This window comes from Notolepis coatsorum, assembly GCF_963971535.1.
Source record: "Notolepis coatsorum genome assembly, chromosome: 9".
NCBI classification, from domain to species: Eukaryota; Metazoa; Chordata; class Actinopteri; order Aulopiformes; family Paralepididae; genus Notolepis; species Notolepis coatsorum.
The window spans coordinates 80,102,650-80,126,225 of NC_140173.1; the positions used below are offsets into that span (position 1 = coordinate 80,102,650).

The window sequence follows — 23,576 nt, forward strand, 5'->3', positions numbered from 1 at the left end:
TGTGTGTGTGTGTGTGTGTGTGTGTGTGTGTGTGTGTGTGTGTGTGTGTGTGTGTGTGTGTGTGTGTGTGTGTGTGTGGTTTTTCCCCCCTTGCACAGAGGTAGATATTGTAGATGACTGGGCTGGTAAACAGAGGCTTGTGCAGGCAGGTTTCTGCATTTGATTGCTGCACTGCTCCAGAGCTGTTTAACATGCACAAGCAGACCTTTAGAAAGTGGGAGAATTGGGGAGGGGGGGTTAGGCGTGTTGGGGAGAAGATGGCTTTTGTCAGTATCCAATCATAACAAAGGCTCTGAGGCCACTGTCCAATACGGTGTTCAGAAATGTGGTCATATACCCTATGGGGTGGAATGAATTTGTAATGCTGAATGGAAAAATAGATATATTTCAAATGATGGCCTTGCATCAGAATTAGTCCAGGTGAGCCATCCAATGAGATAATTGCCCTGTCTGAGACGGGATGTCTAATTTCCACTGGGGAATAGGTATAAACCAGGGTTGTTAGAGGCGCGCAGATTAATTAGTCTGTGCTTGAAAATAGACGGTTATCTTGAATGAGGGGTCATTTACGGTAGAGGAAGAGAGTGGCTTTATACTTTCTCCTTGGATACATCCCAAGGCGTCTCATATCCTCGCTGCTACTTGTCTCCTACAACATGCAGGAGACAGGAGGAGGAAGGGATAATAATAATAATAATAATAATAATAATAATAATAATAATAATAATAATAATAATAATAATAATAATAATAATAATTAGGGATGTCCGATATTATCGGCCTACCGATATTATCGGCCGATATCGGCATTAAAATGTGATATTGGAAAATATCGGTATCGGTTTTTCAAAAAAATTCAAAAAAATTATTTTATTTTTTACATTTCTATAACCTTTATTTACCCAGGCAAGCAAGTAAGAACAAATTCTGATTTAATTTATTGTCAAAAGTATGCATAATGTTGTGTTAATTCCACAACAAGAGATATGTAATGTTAATTACCTGAAATTATTCCGTTTTTTGGGGGGGGGGAAACTAGGGATGCCCCGATCACGTTTTTTGCCACCGATACCGATCACCGATCGTCGTGAGCCATATCGGCCGATACCAATCCGATACCGATAGTTTTTGATTAAAAAGAAATTAAATTTTTTTTTATATAAAACGTTTTTTTTTTATTTATTTTTTTATAAAATATATATATTATATAATTAGACTTGTACTTGTATTATCTGCGAGACATCGCCACCACGCAACAAGTCAAAATGCTCGCTATCTGCAAACAGCTCCACTGTCTGTGTGTACTCTAGTAGCCTCCAGCTCAAAAGGATTCTCCGGCGCTGCAGCGGGACCCTATTGGTAACGTTATGCTTTGGTCATTTCACATTCAGCAAGCCCTCAGCTCGAATACGCATTCAATCAATGTTATAAGACATTGATATCAGGAGCTATCTGTAGCTACTGCTAGCCGGCTAGATGACGTTAAGACAACTATTTAGTTCAATCGGACATTTCGTTTTGAACAGTGAACTAACGTCGGCTAACGCAAGCTAACGCAAGCTAACGGAGATATCAACATGGACTACTAGACTTCCTGGGGCATTTGTTGATATCCGGAGCTATCAGTAGCTAGCCGGCTAAATACCGTTAGACAATGCCTACTAAAAGTGAATAGTTGACTGGGTAATTTTGTTTAAACAGTAACGATAGCTAGGTAGCTAACGTTAGCTCAGGTCGAATGCACTATCTAGACTCAGCAGAGGAGGTCCGCCTCCTCTGTGTTTACAAACTCTACACGGGTACGGGCGGGGCTAGGGAGGAGGAGCAGTTTGCAGGTCCTGTGCGTCTGAGACAAGCGAGTGAGATATCCACTTGATCAGTTTCCGCGATCGGCGAATATGACTAATTATCGGAATTCCCCGATCGCATATTTATACTGATTATCGGCCGATAACGATCGGTGGCCGATCGATCGGGGCATCCCTAGGGGAAACCCTGCATATATCGGTATCGGTTGATATCGGTTGATATCGGTATCGGAAATTAAGAGTTGGACAATATCGGTATATCGGTATCGGTAAAAAAGCCAATATCGAGCATCCCTAATAATAATAATAATTTATTTGTAAAGCGCTTCTCAGGAACCGAAGTCGCTGACATTAGGTGGGGAAAACAAAGAAACAAAAGGAACATAAGACCACGGGAAAACAGGGAAAACAGCATGATACACAGAAAACATAAGGCCACAGTAACAAAGATCACAACAGTTGGAGGGGGGGGGTTAGGGTTGGGGAAGGTTGAAGGCTAGGGCGAACAGGTGGGTTTTGAGGCGGGATTTGAAGGTGGAGAGTGTGGGGGAGTCTCTGATGGACTGAGTGAGGGAGTTCCAGAGTTGAGGTGCAGTGCGTGTGAAGGCCCGATCACCAACGTTTTTGAGCTTGGATGACGGGACAGTGAGGGAAGCAGTGGAGGAGGACTGGAGGGAACGGGTGGGGTGGTAAGGAAGAAGGAGATCAGTCAGGTAGGGGAGGGGGGCAGGCTATGGAGGGCTTGAAGGTGAGGAGTTGTGTTTTGAAGTTGATGCGTTCCTTGATCGGGAGCCAGTGGAGAGAGTGGAGGACAGGAGTGATATGTTCACAGGACCGGGTGTTAGTGAGGAGGCGGGCGGCTGAGTTTTGGACCATCTGCAGTTTATGGAGGGAGCGGGAGGTGATGCCAGTGAGGAGGGAGTTGCAATAGTTGATGTGGGAGGAGATGAAGGAATGTATGAGGGACTCAGGACTCAGCGCCAGGGGGGAGAGGCAGTGACACATTTGGGCAATGTTGCGGAGGTGGAAGTATGAGGTTTTAACAATGGAGCGGACATGGGGTTCAAATGAGAGGGTGGGGTCAAGGATGACACCAAGGTTGCGGACTAGGCGGGGGGGGGGGTGATGGTAGAATCATTGATGGTGAGTGTGATGGGTCCGGATCTACTGAGGGTGGTTTTGGTGCCGATGATGAAGAGTTACATCTTGTCACTGTTTAATTTGAGGAGGTTATGAGTCATCCAGGTTTGAAGTTCGGTAATGCATGACTCAATGTGACTGAGGGGTGGGTTGTGAGGGGATTGTGTGCTGATGTATATTTGGGTGTCGTCAGCGTGGCAGTGGAAGTTGAGGTTGTATTTACGAATGATGTTACAGAGGGGGATAATGTAGCAGATGAAGAGCAGGGGGCCGAGGACTGAGCCTTGGGGGACCCCCTGTGTGACTGAGGAGTGGGAAGAAGTGTGGCCGGAGAGGGAGATGAATTGATGTCTGTCAGTGAGATAGGAGGAAAACCAGTCGAGTGCTGTGCCCTTAGGCTGCACTAAGATCGAGTAGGATCAGGATGTTGAGGGCACTAAAGTCAGCGGAGATGAGGAGGTCGTTGATTACTTTTACCAGTGCAGTTTCGGTACTGTGAGCTGGACGGAAGCCAGACTGAAGGGGTTCATAGAGGGTGTTGGACTGGAGATGGGAGTGGAGTTGGGAGGCAGCAATGCGCTCAAGTTAGGGGTGGACGGTATGGTCTAAAATGTATATCACGGTATAATTTGAAGCATAGACGGTAACGGTATAAAATATATCACGTATCAGTGTTTCCGTTAGAATAATTTTTTTTGCCCGATAGGCAGGCTATATAAAGAATGACATCCTCAAGGCATGTAGATTTATATTTTATATAAAGTATATTTTAACTTAAAACTAGGCTACTTTTGCGTATAAAGTCATTATATTCCAAATAAAATAAGTCCCGAGTCCGTGCTGCTCCCATTGCAAACAGCCGGGCTGGATGCTGGATTTTGCTAGAAGCATATGTAGCTGCAGAGCCGCAGAGCCAGCGGCGCTTTCAGGTCTGGTCACAGCTTTCAGCCGTTGGGTGGGGGGGGGGCGCTGTTGAGCGGGCCTGTGAGACCTGAAAGCGCCGCTGGCTCTGTGGCTCTGCAGCTGCATGCTATTCGCAAATCCACTGCTGCAGCCGTCCTCCCGCTGCAGCCGTCGTTATCATAACACTACACGCATATCATAATGTTTACAGCAAACTGTAGTTGATCACCAGGTATGTTTTATTAACGTAGAATAATTCATATAAGAAAAACGATAGGGACATCTCTTACCTTTCTCCACTGGTTAAAAATGCCAGGAACTGAAATTGAAACTTGCTGTGCGCCGCGGTGATATGTGTTTATTATGAAATGACAATTGCGTGTTGACACGCCCACTGCGCGAAGCCTCCTAAATAACTTTTTCCAGTTTGCACATATCTATTATCTATGACTAATTCTATCTATTTTTAGGGGCAAATGCGATTGAAATAGTCGCGCTGTGGTTACATGACGTCATTGATATTTTAGAGCTGCGCCGGTTACACGGTATAGTCAAAATCCATACCGTAGAGCAAATTAATACTTTAAGAGATTAAGAGATGAGGGGAAAGCTCACATGCTTCAGATTCACATGGTACATGACTTGTTAATGGACTTCATGTAAGTAGCCTCTGGAAATTCCGCTTGTGGCAAATAATACCTTTGCGTCTTTCAGCTCCATCCTATTCCTGCTTTTCCTGTTGTCTCTTTCTTTCCTGTAGCTGAAATTTGTGATGAATACTAGAAGGTGTGGATATTCCCAAACCAAATAAATAATGTATCTATAAGCACAACACAGTGTTTAGCTAGCTCATTATCTTTACAACAAAGATAACTGTAAAGAAAAATAACAATGGGCTTAGCATTCCTTCATGAAAATGGAAATTTCTTTTGTTTTGATCACATTTTTATTTTCCATTTTTTTCATTTTTACATGTAACAAAACACAACACAATACAGTAACAACAATAACACACAAGACATCACAGGACAGTATTATCACCGACACCACAAAAGACAGTTCTTCCCCCACTCCCACCCCAGGACCCCTCAGGACCAACATTCCAACCCCTCTTCACTAGATCATGGCTTTGACTTTCTCGGCCACTGAGACCCATAGTTCAATGCTTTGTTGTCCAACCCCAATCACACGTGCAGTAGAGATCTCCATATGGACATATTTACATTTACATTTAGTAATTTAGCTGACACTTTTATCCAAAGCGACTTACAAGTTATGTACGACAAGTCATCAGGAAGGGCACAAATTTATCAGCTGAGTAACAATGTTCATCAAAGTGTTGAGTGCTACAGTGTAGTTTAGTATATTAGGACAAATGCATGACAATAAGGTTAGTTAGGGTTAGATTATTATTATTTCTTTTCATTTCAGATAATGGTTGAAGAAGTGAGTCTTTAGTCGACAGGCGAAAGATTGGACAGGTTTCGGCTGTCCTAACTGGTGGGCAGTTCGTTCCACCATTGTGGGGCAAGGACTGAGAATAGGCGGCTTCTCCTTGATGATCCTCCCGAAGCTCGGATAGGAGTGGGTCTGAGATGGCCAGAATATGCAGAATGTAGGGGACTTGAGGGTGTGTAGTTAGAGACCATTGACCGGAGGTAGGCGGGAGCGGTTCCCTTTGCCGCACGGTATGCCAGGTCGAGGGCCTTGAAGCTGATTCGTGCGGCAAAGGGGAGCCAGTGCAGGTCCCTAAGAAGTGGGGTGACATGGGCTGACTTCGGTAGGTTTGAGATCAGGCGGGCCGCTGCGTTCTGAATGAGTTGAAGAGGCTTGGTGGCAGTGGCCGGAAGGCCAGCAAGCAGTGCATTGCAGTAGTCTAGGCAGGAGATGACTGTTGATTGGACGAGGAGTTGGGTGGCTTATTTTGTCAGTAAGGGGCGGATCCTTCTGACGTTGCTCAGGAGGAATCTGCAGGTTCTGGTTGTCGCTGCGATGTGAGCGGAGTAGTTCAACCCGTCGTCGAGGACAACACCAAGGTTCTTGGCGGTCGGGGACGGGATATTTCAAAGGCTAATATATCCCTGTCTAGATACTGTGTCACAAGCTCATAGGAAGTTGAAAGAGGAAATCGGTAAGCTGGCAACGTCCTTGTTGCTTGGAAACATGAGGTGAATAACTCCAAATACAGCTCTATTTTGGAAGTGAACCTTGAAGGCTTATGGTTCTATCCATAGATAACATTCTCAAATGTGCGATTATCTCCTTGTCGATGGTATAGTCATCTCACATGTTGGAAGAGAAGGATTTGATTTTGCTATTGAAATCCTCTGTGGGCACATAGCAAACGATACCTCCTGAATTAGCACCGGTGAGGAAGAACAAGGATGTGAACAAAATGATCACAGCCAGTTAGAATTTACCTATCTCAAGCACCGCCCTCTTTTCTTGATCCTCCAATCGCAACTGATGCTTCCCTCTGTCAAGAAGAGAGGATGGGGTCTGAGATAGGTCAGTTAAGGGTCTGACATGTTCAGTGGGAATCAGTGACGTTTTGCACATGAGAGAATGCTTGTAGTTCTCTGTATTCCAACATGGCTACCTGTAACATAGCAACCATTGATTTGTACATGGCAATGGCTGCTATGTGCAAAACAACGTTTGATATGTATTGATTATAAGAAATGATCAACAAAAACACAATAATTTGGTGTCTTATTACTGGATCTTGTAAACAAGTCACAGTGGAACAGTAATATCTTGCTTTCCAGTGTTTACCTACTCTACCACTGAACAGAAATTAGGTGTTTTCTTTTGAAAGTGGTTACCAATGGTTACAGGCAGCCGCACTGAAAGAAAGATAACTACACAAGCATTTCATGCAAGGCTTCTATTCTTTATCCAGGAAATGTTGACACGTACAGTATGCTCTCTCTCAGCAACACCCTGTGTGTCCCAGTACAGCCACAGTCTTCTCCTGGTGGCCACTGAGCAGCTCTTATACTGTAAGTGCCTTGCTCAAGGGCACTTCAGCAGGAGTTGTTGAGGGAGGTGAGAATGTTATTCAATCACTCCCCCTCCCTTCACACACACACATATTTTTCTGCTGGTCTGGACACTCAAACCTGTGACCTCTGGTTTCAAGCTCACTTCTTTAACCTTTACGAGCCAATGCTACCACCCCCCACCCGCCTACAGTCTCCCATTTGTTGTTTCTTCTACTGTGATAATATAGGATACACCCAGGGGTGGGATCTTTTTTTTAGCATTACCCCAATGGGATTATTTGACTCTCATCATCTCCATGCCATTTCCAGATTTGCATGCTGACAGTTTGCTCTATAAAGCGCTTTACAACCTATGCCTCACATTCACCCATGCACTCACACATTCACACACCATTACCAGATGACTGCTCTACCTCCTGAGCCACTGTCACCCCCCCCCCCCCTATATCCTGAGTGGAGACTCTGTGTCCATTCTATTTGTAGGGATGCTACTGCGCTCTGACCTACTGTCATTTTATCTTTGGACACAGGTATATATGTCTCGTGGAAATGTTGTCGCTCTCATTCACACGCATGTTTCATTCAGATATGTTTCATACACATCGCAAACAAAATGTGTCATGCCATAAGACACACTGATGAAGGCTGGATGGCTGAAAACATTTAGTGTTTGTTTAGTGTATGGTGACGATGAAGAAGAAGAAGTAGAAGAATTATCTGAAAAATAGTACAAATAGATGAAAAAATGTATCCATCCTAGACCGGTGAGTCCTCCATCTGAACCGCTTTCAGCTTCTCTCTTCACCTCTACTAGTGGTCTAAGAGTTGTGTTGGGTGTTGCAAGTGGCACGGGTTCCAACATGGCTGATCCCTGGACCCAGTCAATGTGCGGCATCAAAATCGTGAGGATGCAGCAGCAGCCAGGGAAAATAAGAACTAACCTACATCCTCCAAATCGAATGGCTAGCCGTTCCGTGGCTAAACTTACAAAGTACAATAATTTAAACGAAACAAATAAAATGCACTTATACCACTAAGCAGAGGCTGAGTTTCAGAGGCAAGTCAGAGGGAACAGAGCGAGAGTTTGCGAATGTTCTAGAATAGCTCTGTCATGGAAAGAGATGCCATTCACCAAGTTTAATGTGTTGATGCTGTGTTTGCATTGTATGTATTTAAAAAGAAAAGTTAAAAAGTATTGATTTTGGCACAGTTTAGGCACATGCATATTGCTTCTGGCACTGGAATTGAAAATGTTTAAACAATCCCCAATCCTAGACGAGAGTCAGACACATTGATTTAGTGCAGGAGGAGGTAGTGCAGGACAGCAGCAGGAGGTAGTGCAGGACAGCAGCAGGAGGTAGTGCAGGACAGCAGGAGGTAGTGCAGGACAGCAGCAGGAGGTAGTGCAGGACAGCAGGAGGTAGTGCAGGACAGCAGGAGGTAGTGCAGGACAGCAGGAGGTAGTGCAGGACAGCAGGAGGTAGTGCAGGACAGCAGGAGGTAGTGCAGGACAGCAGGAGGTAGTGCAGGACAGCAGCAGGAGGTAGTGCAGGACAGCATGAGGTAGTGCAGGACAGCAGGAGGTAGTGCAGGACAGCAGGAGGTAGTGCAGGACAGCAGGAGGTAGTGCAGGACAGCATGAGGTAGTGCAGGACAGCAGGAGGTAGTGCAGGACAGCATGAGGTAGTGCAGGACAGCAGCAGGAGGTAGTGCAGGACAGCAGGAGGTAGTGCAGGACAGCAGGAGGTAGTGCAGGACAGCAGGAGGTAGTGCAGGACAGCAGCAGGAGGTAGTGCAGGACAGCAGGAGGTAGTGCAGGACAGCAGGAGGAGGTAGTGCAGGACAGCAGGATGTAGTGCAGGACAGCATGAGGTAGTGCAGGACAGCAGGAGGTAGTGCAGGACAGCAGCAGGAGGTAGTGCAGGACAGCAGGAGGTAGTGCAGGACAGCAGGAGGTAGTGCAGGACAGCAGGAGGTAGTGCAGGACAGCAGGAGGTAGTGCAGGACAGCAGCAGGAGGTAGTGCAGGACAGCAGCAGGAGGTAGTGCAGGACAGCAGGAGGTAGTGCAGGACAGCAGGAGGTAGTGCAGGACAGCAGCAGGAGGTAGTGCAGGACAGCAGGAGGTAGTGCAGGACAGCAGGAGGTAGTGCAGGACAGCAGCAGGAGGTAGTGCAGGACAGCAGGAGGTAGTGCAGGACAGCAGGAGGTAGTGCAGGACAGCAGCAGGAGGTAGTGCAGGACAGCAGGAGGTAGTGCAGGACAGCAGGAGGTAGTGCAGGACAGCAGGAGGAGGTAGTGCAGGACAGCAGGAGGAGGTAGTGCAGGACAGCAGGAGGTAGTGCAGGACAGCAGGATGTAGTGCAGGACAGCAGCAGGAGGTAGTGCAGGACAGCAGGAGGTAGTGCAGGACAGCAGCAGGAGGTAGTGCAGGACAGCAGGAGGTAGTGCAGGACAGCAGCAGGAGGTAGTGCAGGACAGCAGGAGGAGGTAGTGCAGGACAGCAGGATGTAGTGCAGGACAGCAGCAGGAGGTAGTGCAGGACAGCAGGAGGTAGTGCAGGACAGCAGCAGGAGGTAGTGCAGGACAGCAGGAGGTAGTGCAGGACAGCAGCAGGAGGTAGTGCAGGACAGCAGGAGGAGGTAGTGCAGGACAGCAGGAGGATGTAGTGCAGGACAGCAGCAGGAGGTAGTGCAGGACAGCAGGAGGTAGTGCAGGACAGCAGGAGGTAGTGCAGGACAGCAGGAGGTAGTGCAGGACAGCAGGAGGTAGTGCAGGACAGGAGGAGGTAGTGCAGGACAGCAGGATGTAGTGCAGGACAGCATGAGGTAGTGCAGGACAGCAGGAGGTAGTGCAGGACAGCAGGAGGTAGTGCAGGACAGCAGCAGGAGGTAGTGCAGGACAGCAGGAGGTAGTGCAGGACAGCAGCAGGAGGTAGTGCAGGACAGCAGCAGGAGGTAGTGCAGGACAGCAGCAGGAGGTAGTGCAGGACAGCAGGAGGTAGTGCAGGACAGCAGGAGGTAGTGCAGGACAGCAGGAGGTAGTGCAGGACAGCAGGAGGAGGTAGTGCAGGACAGCAGGAGGTAGTGCAGGACAGCAGGAGGAGGTAGTGCAGGACAGCAGGAGGTAGTGCAGGACAGCAGGAGGTAGTGCAGGACAGCAGGAGGAGGTAGTGCAGGACAGCAGGAGGTAGTGCAGGACAGCAGCAGGAGGTAGTGCAGGACAGCAGGAGGTAGTGCAGGACAGCAGCAGGAGGTAGTGCAGGACAGCAGCAGGAGGTAGTGCAGGACAGCAGCAGGAGGTAGTGCAGGACAGCAGCAGGAGGTAGTGCAGGACAGCAGGAGGTAGTGCAGGACAGCAGGAGGTAGTGCAGGACAGCAGGAGGTAGTGCAGGACAGCAGGAGGTAGTGCAGGACAGCAGGAGGTAGTGCAGGACAGCAGGAGGTAGTGCAGGACAGCAGCAGGAGGTAGTGCAGGACAGCAGGAGGTAGTGCAGGACAGCAGGAGGAGGTAGTGCAGGACAGCAGGAGGTAGTGCAGGACAGCAGGAGGAGGTAGTGCAGGACAGCAGGAGGTAGTGCAGGACAGCAGGAGGTAGTGCAGGACAGCAGCAGGAGGTAGTGCAGGACAGCAGGAGGTAGTGCAGGACAGCAGGAGGTAGTGCAGGACAGCAGCAGGAGGTAGTGCAGGACAGCAGGAGGTAGTGCAGGACAGCAGGAGGTAGTGCAGGACAGCAGGAGGTAGTGCAGGACAGCAGGAGGTAGTGCAGGACAGCAGGAGGTAGTGCAGGACAGCAGCAGGAGGTAGTGCAGGACAGCAGGAGGTAGTGCAGGACAGCAGGAGGTAGTGCAGGACAGCAGGAGGTAGTGCAGGACAGCAGGAGGTAGTGCAGGATGCTGAGGTAGTAGTGCACTAAAATTACCCCATCCTGTCTGATATCTATCTAGGTCGTCCTCGGACGGGCCCTCCATCGGTGCTTCCAGTCATCCCGATCCTCCATGCATCTGGCTATGCTTTCTGTTCCCGCATCTCTCCTGAGTACGTCCACGTATGTTAATGTGGGACGTCCTCGTGATCGATGCCTTTGTGTTGGTTCCCACAGCACAAGTTTGCTGGTTGGCATCTCATGGTGTCTCTGGCAGTGACCTGCCAGCCTCATTCTCCTGACTGCCACTTTATCGCTCACCTTTAGCACCCCCCCATACAAGTTTGCATTAGTGACATGCTCATCCCTGTTGATGTTGAGCACCACACGCATCATTCTGGTGTAGCACCCATCCAAGGACTTCTGCAGGGTGGGCTTCAAGGTCCAGCATTCACTGCCATACAAAAGGACAGACTCAACTGTTGCATGAAAGAAGTTGAGCTTGATTTGACGGGGGAGGTTGGATTTCCACACACTGGTCATGCCGTTCAGAGCCCTCCACGCAAGTGCCTTCCTCACTTTAAGGTCTTGCTCGGACGAGTTGACCCACGAGCCCAGATACTTGAAATCACTGACTTCCTTTAGAGCAGAGCCTCCTGTTGTCCTTAGAGGTGGATGATCCGGGAGGATGTTATACATTATGACCTCGGTTTTCTTGGCATTTAGCCTAAGGCCAACCTTGACGCACTCCGTCTCCACTCTGCACAGGAGTTCCTGTGCCTGCTCCACCTGGTCAGAGAGCAGGCTGATGTCGTCCGCGTAGTCAAGGTCTGTTAGGACTATGGCGGGGTGTCGTCTCGATCTCCTTGGGGTTATTGTGAGACCAAGTTCTTGCTCCCGTCCATTGATGGCCTTCCTGAGTGCATAGTCGAGGACTATGACGAAAAGGAAGGGGGCAAGGATGTCCCCTTGCATCACTCCAGCCAGGATGTCAAATTCTTCACTGTTGCCGTCTGGGGTTACCACCTTGGCCCTTGTACCCGTGTGCATGGTCCCTATGGCCCGGAGTAGATTGGGAGGGACTCCGTAGGCCTTGAGTATCCAAGTCATGAGTAAGCACACTGTTTTGCCCTCTGCTCCAGCTAAATACTACATGCAAAAATGCGTGCGCGCACACACACACACACACACACACACACACACACACACACACACACACACACACACATACACACACATACACACACACACACACACACACACACACACACACACACACACACACACACACACACACACACACACACACACACATACACTGTGTGTAGTATTGTGAGGTAATGAATTGAACGTTACAGAAGAAGAAGAAAGCCCCATGGCCATCAGATTATATATTATTTAGAAGAATAGGTGACTACTCGTTGGATGATGTTGAGGTTTTAGATGGTGATAATAACACAGTTCAAATTCCATTTTGTAAAATGGAATGATTCATCCATTTAAACCTCACACTATACATTTCAAAGACAAACTGATACAGAAGTAACTGTAAGCAATCTTATTATGTTAGTGAGGATGAGCAAAGCCAACTGATAACAGTTTTAAGGACGTGGGTGTTGAACAGTGGATTGCATTTGGAAAGCAACCTAACTCATAGGTGTTGTATATGTCTGGGTTTGCGTCAGACAGGCTTTGTGATATAGTTAGCTCGCTCACACTCAGATGAAGTACTGATTTATTGATTGAACATTTTATTAACAGATTGCAGAATGGGTACAATACAGTACAGCTCAATACACACAATTGTTAAGGGGATGCAGACCAGAGAAAGACTTTCGTCTTGTTTACATCAGGGTCCCCCATTTTCAATTCATAACATTTATGACATACACAACATACCGATTATACAGTACTGTTACATCCAGACATTTATGACATACAAGATATACAAATATACAGTACTGTTTATTTACAGACAGAGTTTCTAAAAGAGAATATATACATTTGAGGGGGAGGAAACTGTACATTGGGAACGACAGCCTAAAGAGGAGTGTTTCACTTCGTCTCCACATAATGCATAGGCCGGCTGGCGACTAACCTGAGCCAGCCTTCTGTCTTGAGTCGTGTGAGCTTTCCAGTGGGGAGTTCAGGTTTTCTGGGGGGCTCAGTTTAATATTTAATGTATGCACTTGCATTTCATTTGTACGTGTTAATTCGTTAGTCTGCATTTTCTGCCTTTACAGTGGCATGGGAGTTTAGTGTGTGTGTGTGTGTGTGTGTGTGTGTGTGTGTGTGTGTGTGTGTGTGTGTGTGTGTGTGTGTGTGTGTGTGTGTGTGTGTGTGTGTGTGTGTGTGTGTGTGTGTGTGTGTGTGTGTGTGTGTGTGTGTGTGTGTGTGTGTGTGTGTGTGTGTGTGTGTGTGTGTGTGTGTGTGTGTGTGTGTGTGTGTGTGCGCGCTGAAAGCGCATCAATACCCCTGATTCTTCATTTGGTACCGGCCCATTATTTCCTTGTTAAAGTAATCTGCGGTACCTGCACAGGATGGCAGAAGGGTCCAGCTCAGGTCCTCCCAACAGTCCTCCTGTACTACTGTAATAGATTGCTACTGCGAGCCAATAACCTGGCGTGTGATGCAGTTTGTTTTCCTCCTGAATAATGAGTGTGGAGCTCACAGCTCCTCCATTAATCTGAGCCATCACCAACGTTGCCCTGGCATTGCTGGAGTCAGCCAATACTCACTCCCAGCTCCTTTTCCCCCTGACAACGCCATATTGGATGTGATAGCTACCTCAATTTTTTATTCACTGTATCCTTCTGCCGGGCTGGGGTACAAATTGCATTAGTTTAACCTATTGTTATTCAAATTATGTATGCTCCTCAGCTAAGGATATGACAGATTATAATAGTGCTGCTCGCAGCAGAACGGAGTCATGTGCTAATGTGTGTGTGTGTGTGTGTGTGTGTGTGTGTGTGTGTCTGTGTGTTTGTGTGTGTGTGTGTGTGTGTGTGTGTGTGTGTGTGTGTGTGTGTGTGTGTGTGTGTGTGTGTGTGTGTGTGTGTGTGTGTGTGTGTGTGTGTGTGTGTGTGTGTGTGTGTGTGTGTGTGTGTGTGTGTGTGTGTGTGTGTGTGTGTGTGTGTGCGTGCGTGCGTGCGCGTGTGCACACTTGAGCAGTGGAGCAAAGCCACAGAAAGTTAATGGGCTATTCAATGGTCTCACCGTTTTGATGTTGTTTATAGAAAGCCCACTGATTAATTGGCAGCCAAAAACGGCAACAACAGTTTTTATGGAGAGGCAAAGCGGTCGCTTCAATTGTAAAACTGTCCATGCTGACAAATGGTCTTTATGAATGATAATGATGTAGCTGCATTTTACTTTTATCCCTGATTTGATGATTGTGGCACAGAGTGTCTTGAACGCCGCCCTTGTTCGGTGAGACACGGACGATGAGGTCATAAAGGGGTTTGATATGGCGATCTAGCAGCCACTGTTATTCTTACTGATGTTATCAAAGGATGTGCTCAGTGTGTGTCAGGGATACACACGTGTGTGTGTGTGTGTGTGTGTGTGTGTGTGTGTGTGTGTGTGTGTGTGTGTGTGTGTGTGTGTGTGTGTGTGTGTGTGTGTGTGTGTGTGTGTGTGTGTGTGTGTGTGTGTGTGTGTGTGTGTGTGTGTGTGTGTGTGTGTGTGTGTGTGTGTGTGTGTGTGTGTGCACTATGGCTGTCCTGATTCAAACCTTCCTGGGCATCGTAGTCGTAATTCTCCGAGAATAATCAAAGCTTCGTCCTTCCCGTCCGCAACGTTTCAAAGTGGCGGGTAGGTGAGAGCTATGAGGTGGGTAGGCTTTCTGAAAGTACTGGTCACTGTAAATGGTCTTGTCTGAGAGGAACAGATTTTTTTTAATTAATATTGGATTATTGTTTCTATAAGCCAGTGGTTCTCAAACTGTGGTACGCGTACCACTAGTGGTACTTGGTGGTACTGCTGGTGGTACTTGAAAACATTTACAAAAAAGCACAATTATTTTTTCTCTTTTTTTAACTTTTTTTTTAAATTTTTTTTTTAAACATAACATCAAATTAGACACACAGGCATTAACAGTAAACATCCAATAAAAATCTTTTTTTGCAGTCAGGCCACTGAACTTAGAAGCAGGCCAGGCCAGTGTTTCTGGTTGCGGTGGCGCGATAGTTAGATAACCTAAGTGGGGAACAACCAGGAGGTCACTGTGACAGAGAGTAATGCAGTCTAAACAGTCATAAATCTTTAATTCAACTTCAGCCCTGATCATAACCATTTATTTTTAAAAGATTAATTGAATATGTGTTTTCTTTTCTTTTTTACAATAATTTGTGATGCCCATCACAAACACTGGCATTTAAAGGGTAACATTTCAAAAGTTCCTGCACCAGAATGCAGGAAATTAAGTTTTTGTAACAAAATAATTGTGTGTGTGTCAAGTCAAGTCAAGTCAAGAGTTTTAATTGTCACGGCATACAGGTATACAATGAAATGCGGGTGGTCTTGCCCGCATTTGTTCTTAATTTTCTCACTTGCTATGTGAGAATGTTGGTTATTATGTTCTCAATGCCCCTTGCATTGTATGAGTTGTGTGGAAGCGTTTGCTAGTTCTAGTGCTATCCCTTTGTACATTGTGGCTGTGTCTGACAAAAGTTAACAATACATAATGGTATTAGGAATACATTTGCCTCCTGCGTGAACTGCGCATAGCTGAATATACTGTATTTTAACGCCGGTCATATGGTGGTACTTGGAGAGCCAGCTACGTTCTCAGGTGGTACTTGGTGTAAAAAGTTTGAGAACCACTGCATTAAGAGATTATTTCCCCTCCTATTAGGGCCGCATAGAGCAGGATCCAGGCAAGCGCTGGTGGGCTGTTTAGCTGTATGTCTGTCACGTCACCTGTCTCGTCAGCTAAGATGGCAGTACCCAGAATGCCCTTGCTGCAGCCATGCCCCAGAGTGGAAAGAGAGGACATTGGCCTAAAATGTCACTAAACCCCCTGGGTCAAAGTTGACCCTGGCTTTCATAATAGACTGGAGAATTGAGCTCTTGTAAAGTGGTTGAATTGGTTGTGTATGTGTGTGTGTGTGTGTCTGTGTGTGTGTGGGCTGCGGGCTAATTGCCTAGCCTGAAATATGCCCTCCCCACCCCCACCCCACATCAAAAGATTCATCAGAGCCTTTCACTGAAGTGACTTAACACCCCTCATCAGCGTGACCTCTGAACTCCGACTCTGTGACCTTATCGTCTCGACCACAGTGTGTGAGGACCGTTAAGCTGCTCCCCCTGCCGTTCCATCTTCTTCAAATTTGTTTTATCTATAGATGGCCAGATCACTGCTGCTGGTTGCTGGTGGATGGCTTGTAATTAGCAAGTCGGTATTGAAGCTATGGCCCCCGTTCCGGGATGAACGATAAGGACAGCAGAAAATGGGACTGGTGTAATTTGAATGATAAAGATAACCAGGGGTGGTGGGGTGGGGTGGGGGGGGGGCATCTATTAAGTACCCTTTGAATATCTTATCACTCAGTGGAATTCACAAATTTCATTTTTCACGCAGACGAGGAACTGTGCTCCTCATGGACACGGTGGATCTGGAGACCAGGCTGTGAGTGTGTAACAGTGGGTACTGTGGTGGATCTGGAGACCAGGCTGTGAGTGTGTAACAGTGGGTACTGTGGTGGATCTGGAGACCAGGCTGTGAGTGTGTAACAGTGGGTACTGTGGTGGATCTGGAGACCAGGCTGTGAGTGTGTAACAGTGGGCTACTGTGGTGGATCTGGTGACCAAGCTGTGAGTGTGTAACAGTGGGTACTGTGGTGGATCTGGAGACCAGGCTGTGAGTGTGTAACAGTGGGTACTGTGGTGGATCTGGAGACCAGGCTGTGAGTGTGTAACAGTGGGTACTGTGGTGGATCTGGAGACCAGGCTGTGAGTGTGTAACAGTGGGTACTGCCACTGCGGTGGATCTGGTGATCAGGCTGTGAGTGTGTAACAGTGGGTAGTGTGGTGGATCTGGTGACCAGGCTGTGAGTGTGTAACAGTGGGTACTGTGGTGGATCTGGTGACCAGGCTGTGAGTGTGTAACAGTGGGTACTGTGGTGGATCTGGTGACCAGGCTGTGAGTGTATAACAGTGGGTAGTTGGGTACTAAGCAGGCTTTGGTTTTGAACCAGCGATATGTGGGCTTGATGTATGACATTGCAATGTTGTTTCCTAAAGGAACGGTTTTCCTATTAAGGCCTAACACTTTGAGTGCCAATGACGAGAAACTCGTTATTTAATCGTTATTGCTTTTATTAGCGATATCCATTAATTTTTCATCAATCTAGCCTCACGTTACCATTGGGACTGTCTATGAGCTCGAACAGGGAAAATACCGCCCCCTATCGTCTCCCGGATGGTAATGCACCCATTGGATTGGACTCAATGAAAATGGATGAGAAAATAAAAGTCCGGAATCCACATTTTACTTCTCAGGCATGTAACCCAAGCCGATCGGATTCATTGGGGACCCTCAGAACAGTGTGGAATGTGTTTCGAGTACCTAACGTTGGATCAATAAACGCGATCGATATTTGGAATGGCGATCAGGAATTGGAATAATCTTTTTGCAGAACATCTGATGTGAGGTAAGGAATCTATGTTACCAGTCTTGGGGTAATCAGATGTATTTTTCACATATATCTCAACGTGTCTGTGTGTGTGTGTGTGCGTGTATGACGTTAGCGCTGACCAGGAAATAGATATTTTTCAGATATTTTTCAGGCCGAAAAATTACAACGTGTTCCACTAAAGAGCTATTATCACAGAAATATTTTTTTCTTCTTCTGGAAATATAAAAAAACGTCAGTTATAACGGTATAAAACGGAAATGTACAGATGAAAAAACAATCCGTTTGGTACATGTTGACTGCAAGCCAGTCATTGATAAGCAACGGGCGTATTAGACACACAGCCATAATATAGAAATAGCTCCGCGAAAATCATGAAATATCGGAAAATCAGTCTCAAATGGCTGGCATTCAAGCGATAAATCGTGCACCCCCTGCTCGCACTCAAAGTGTTAATGTCAAGTGTTAAAGGCTGCTCAAGGTGTGTGTGTGTGTGTGTGTGTGTGTGTGTGTGTGTGTGTGTGTGTGTGTGTGTGTGTGTGTGTGTGTGTGTGTGTGTGTGTGTGTGTGTGTGTGTGTGTGTGTGTGTGTGTGTGTGTGTGTGTGTGTGTGTGTGTGTGTGTGTGTGTGTGTGTGTGTGTGTGCGTGCGTGCGTGCGTGTAAGGCTGCAAACTGTGTATTGGAACATGATGTCAGTGTGTGCAAAGGTGTCTTTAGGGGTATATGATGAGTGTGTGTGCGTGCGTGTGTGTGCGTGGATGCAGAATCGGGGGGCTGAATTCTGCGTTACTATTTCTCCAGATATGGGGCTTCCCGCCGCTGAGCTTCAACTTCAAAGCTCACTCAATTCGCTTCCCAGATCCCCTCCCAGCGGCTGAGTGATACGCTCCAGTATCGGAGGTGAAAACGAATCTGGACACAGAGAATAACCCCCCCCCCCCCCCCCCCCACCCTGTACCCGCCCGCCCCGGACGGCACGGCTCGCCTCCTCCTCCGGATGTGCACCCCCGACGAGACGCAAACATGCAAATGGTCGACGGAGGAGACGGAGGGTCCACTTAGTTCTAAATGGCTACTGTTAAGACGGTGAAATGGGATTGGCCGAGGACACGTTGCGCAATCTGTAATCAAGAAAATGGGCGAAAATTGCATCCTGTAAGGGGGGCTGGAGGGCTGGGTAGTGATGAGAGAGAGAGAGAGAGAGAGAGAGAGAGAGAGAGAGAGAGAGAGAGAGAGAGAGAGAGAGAGAGAGAGAGAGAGAGAGAGAGAGAGAGAGAGAGAGAGAGAGAGAGAGAGAGAGAGAGAGAGAGAGAGAGAGAGAGAGAGAGAGAGAGAGAGAGAGAGAGAGAGAGAGAGAGAGAGAGAGAGAGAGAGAGAGAGAGAGATCTGAGTCAGACACAGGTTCCTGAGGGGGGGGGGGGGGCGATAATTATATACCTATTTGCTATTTCTATTACTCTCCATATCTGTCCTATGACTCTCGTATTGTCCTCCGTCATACTCTCTCTGTGTGTGTCTCTCTTCGATACACTATATTCTATGCCGTCATTCAAAGTGTTGTACATTATAGCTGTACTGACCCCCCTCCCCCAGTGTGTCCTGCAGCTCTTTGGCAGAGAGTGAAACGTTGTGACACAGTGTGACGGCTAAGCAAGCCTTTCACCCGGGCACTTCAACACCGACTGCCCAAAGTGAAACACCGGAGCACTCGTAAAGTCTGTTTATTGCAGCTAGGGTGACTGACGTTTGGGCAAGCGTCTCCCTCAGAGTCAACGGCAGAACAAAGACAAGAGGGAGGTGTATATCCTCTCACATGATTAGGCGATGCCGTTTTATAGTATAGATATATGTACTACATACGATATCTATCTGTACATTTACATTTACGTTTACATTTTTGTCATTTAGCTCATGCTTTTCTCCAAAGTGACTTACAAGTTTTGTATGACAAGACAGCAGGAAGGGTACAACTATATCAGCTGAGTAACAATGTTCATCAAAGTATTCAAACTTGAGTGCTACAGTGTAATGCATGTTAGTATATTAGGAAGAGAGCATGACAGTATAGAGGACAGTAAGAAGGTTCGTATTTGTATTCAAATTGTTTGCTTTATTTCAGATATTGATTGAAGAAGTGTGTCTTTAGACGACGGCGAAAAATTGGTCAGGGTTTCGGCTGCTGTCCTAACTGTGGTGGGAAGTTCGTTCCACCATTGTGTAGCAAGGACCGAGAATAGGTGGTCCACTCAACAGGTAGCGATTTCAAAATGAGATTCGATTAAAATGTATTGTCATTATACAGCACAAGTACAATACACCATCCAACCAGAGTGGATAAATGAATTAACGTAAAAAAAATAGAGATTTGAACCTGTGACCATACTGTAGGTTCCACAGACAGCGGACTTACCAGTTGAGCTAATTGGTGAAATAGGGTCACCTAGGGCTGCATTTTAATTCCGTTGTAACACTGTAACAATGACAATAAAGATCATTCTATTCTATTCATTCTATTCTATTCTATTCTATACCTGTATCACTGTACATATTAATACTACAACTCTGTACATATCCCTTACCTACTCTTACTAGTTACACTGCAGGCCAGTACGACTTAGGGCTGCGCGATAAAACGATAAGTATAATTATTGCGATATATTTTAATAATCGATATCGATTGATAATAAAAAAAAATATCAATAAAAAATATATATTATATACCGGTATATATATTTTTTTTTTTTGTGACCTGCAACAGGGCAGTTTTAAAACCAGGGACAGTGGACAGACTTGTCTTTATTGCCTGCAACTTAAAGTAATGGCTTTGCTTGTCCAAATGACAATACTGACCAAATTAAGATTTATTTTTCTCTTGTCCATTTATTTTGTTTGCTTTCTAATTAAAAATACAGTTTGACATTTAAAAAAAGAAATAAAAAAATGTATACTTAGAACAATATAGATCATTATCTATATCAAGTGATATGATAACATTATCATATCGTTATCATTTTCGGCCATATCGCCCAGCCCTATGACATATTACCATAGTGTCTTTATACCTGTATCACTGTACATATTAATACTACAACTCTGTACATATCCCTTACCTACTCTTAAAGGGGAGATGAAGCATAGCGATATAAACATAGTCATAGCATCAAATTAGTATTTAGATAAACCACAGAAAAAATCACGTTATAAAAATAAGGCGTTTCTAAGAAAAAACTATTTGTTATGTCCATTTATGTAGCATTTATGAACATGTGCGCCGACATTTTGTTGCTGACGTCACAGTGTTGGTTTGGTGTATACACTGCTGGTTAGCTGCCTATAGTAAACATGGATTGTCGGGTCAGTCAGTAAATAAAATGTTGCCTACCAAACAACGGGACCGCGGTGGTTCTTTTTGTATTGCTCCTGGCTGTTCAAACTAATTTTACAGTGTGAAAGAGAGAGGAAAGTTGGTTCATTTCCACAAACTACCAGTGAAAAAACAGTGTTGTTGGCACGTTGGCTGGCTGCACTCAGCCGGCGCGATCAGCCTGTTGGACAGGGAATGAAGATCTGCAGCGAACACTTCATTGCCTCGGATTATGTTGTTGGGGTGGGATGTTTGTCCAGAAGACCACTAATCAGCTGAAGCCTGATGCGGTTCCCTCGGTCTTCGACAGACAGACCGGCGCAGGCAGTTCAGCGTCGCGGAGCATTTAGCCTGCTGGCTACCTAGCTCCAGTTCAACCAGCGTCGCGGGGCATTTAGCTACCTGGCTACCTAGCTCCAGTTCAACCAGCGGCGCGAGGCATTTAGCTACCTGGCTACCTAGCTCCAGTTCAACCAGCGTCGCGGGGCATTTAGCTACCTGGCTACCTAGCTCCAGTGTAACCAGCGTCGCGCGGCATTTAGCCTGCTGGCTACCTAGCTACGGTTCAGCTAACTAGCTACATGCAGCATTTAGCGAGCTGGGTTAGCCGGCTAGTTGGCTTTGAATCCCGGCTAGGTAGCCAGGTAGCTAAATGCCCCGCAACGCTGGTTAAACTGGATGGTAGCCAGCAGGCTAAATGCTCCGCGACGCTGGTTGAACTGGAGCTAGGTAGCCAGGTAGCTAAATGCCCCGCAACGCTGGTTGAACTGGAGCTAGGTAGCCAGCAGGCTAAATACTCCGCGACGCTGAACTGCCTGCGCCGGTCTGTCTGTCGAAGACCGAGGGAACCACATCGGGCTTCAGCTGATTAGTGGTCTTCCCCACCCCCAACAACATAATCCGAGGCAATGAAGTGTTCGCTGCAGATCTTCATTCCCTGTCCAACAGGCTGATCGCGCCGCCTGAGTGCAGCCAGCCAACGTGCCAACAACACTGTTTTTTTCACTGGTAGTTTGTGGAAATGAACCAACTTTCCTCTCTCTTTCACACGGTAAAATTTGTTTGAACAGCCAGGAGCAATACAAAAAGATCCACGCGGTCCCGTTGTTTGGTAGGCAACATTTTATTTACTGACTGACCCGACAATCCATGTTTACTATAGGCAGCTAACCAGCAGTGTATACACCAAACCAACACCGTTACGTCACCATCTAAAATGGCGCCGCCCATGGCGAAAACAGGGAAATTATATTTGATTTTTCAGACAAATAAGCAGGATTTCACATTTTATTATAGGACCCTGTCTTACACAAGGTACACAACAAACAAACTAGGATCACATTGTTCAATGCTTCATCTCCCCTTTAATAGTTACACTGCAGGCCAGTACAACTTATTACCATAGTGTCTTTACCTGTATCACTGTACATATTAATACCACAACTCTGTACATACATCTGATTAGCACTATTACTCAGTAGTACTAATATTATATATATATATATATATATATATATATATATATATATATATATATATATATCTTATACCCAGTTTAATCACATGTACATTGTATATTGCTGATGCACTTTACTGTTACATTTGCACTCTGGTTGGATGCCAAACCTCTTTTAGTTGTACTGTGCTTGTGCTTTATAATGACAATACATTTTAATCTAATCTAATTTAGAAAAATAATGAATAATAATAAAGAAATAAAAAATAAGTAACGAGACTCATCACAATGAGCAAATAATGTATGTAGAGACATCAATATACATGACATTATATACATGTTAACAATATTTCCCCTCTAGGCAGGGCGGGTGACCTCAGTATTCCTAAAGGGGTCTATGAAAATTACATAGTCAAATTTCTCCTTTAGTGGCCCTTCTACATAGTATCCTGGGGAACCATTGCATTGATAAATCCATATCATTATTTAGAAAATATGTACATATTCTAGATATTGATTACCACAGTGCCTAAACAAAGAGAGAGACCAGAGGGAAGCAGGAGAGGCTACACCAGACGAGAGATCTATTATTCATCCATTCAGCCTTTATTTAAACTCCAGGGACACTGAGGTTCTCCTCATTTACAGTGACGTTGAGTAAACAACTAAAAGAGATAACACAAAGATAAAACAAAGATAGAATCAAGTTAAAATGAGCAGAAAAGGGGAAAAGCAGAATAAAAGCAATTACTGAATGACAGACAATGGTTATTCATCAAAGCTATAAATTGTCCAAAGGTTGGAAGCGCATCAAACTTTAAAGTGCATTGAAGGGCATTTATTAAACACAATAGCCATAAATGCACATATTAAAGCTATGAGGTGTGTTAATCAGTTATCAGTGTGTCACCCGATGGAGTGGTTAGTGCGGAGTGAAGGGTGTTTATTGTAAAGACCTCAACTAATGGGTATTAACGCTCATGGGAGACTGGCCAGGTGCTCCCAGTTGGACTGATTAACTCCACCCACCGGGGACCTGCAAGATCACACACACGCGCGCGCACACACACACACACACACACACACACACACACACACACACACACACACACACACACACCACACACACACACACACACACACACACACACACACACACACACACACACACACACACACACACACACACACACACACACACACACACACACACACACACACACAGCAGACCCTGCTAAAGCAGGAGGCTGTCACAGTAGGGATGCTACTCCCCAAAGGCCTGGGCTGGAGACAGTGTCACAGCGGCCCGCGGCAATCGTAGTGGATTCTCCTTGGCAGGGCCCTCGTTCGTATGGTTTTTATGGTGATCGTAATAGAGCCATCAAGCCTTCCGACGTTACACA

At 46.2% G+C, this 23,576-nt stretch overlaps 1 protein-coding gene across 1 annotated transcript in view; it reads left to right on the forward strand.

Moving 5' to 3' along the window:
* Positions 1–23,576, forward strand: part of adgra1b (adhesion G protein-coupled receptor A1b) — a gene marked incomplete at its 3' end in the record, with an annotated part of 723,468 nt that overhangs the window by 601,279 nt on the left and 98,613 nt on the right.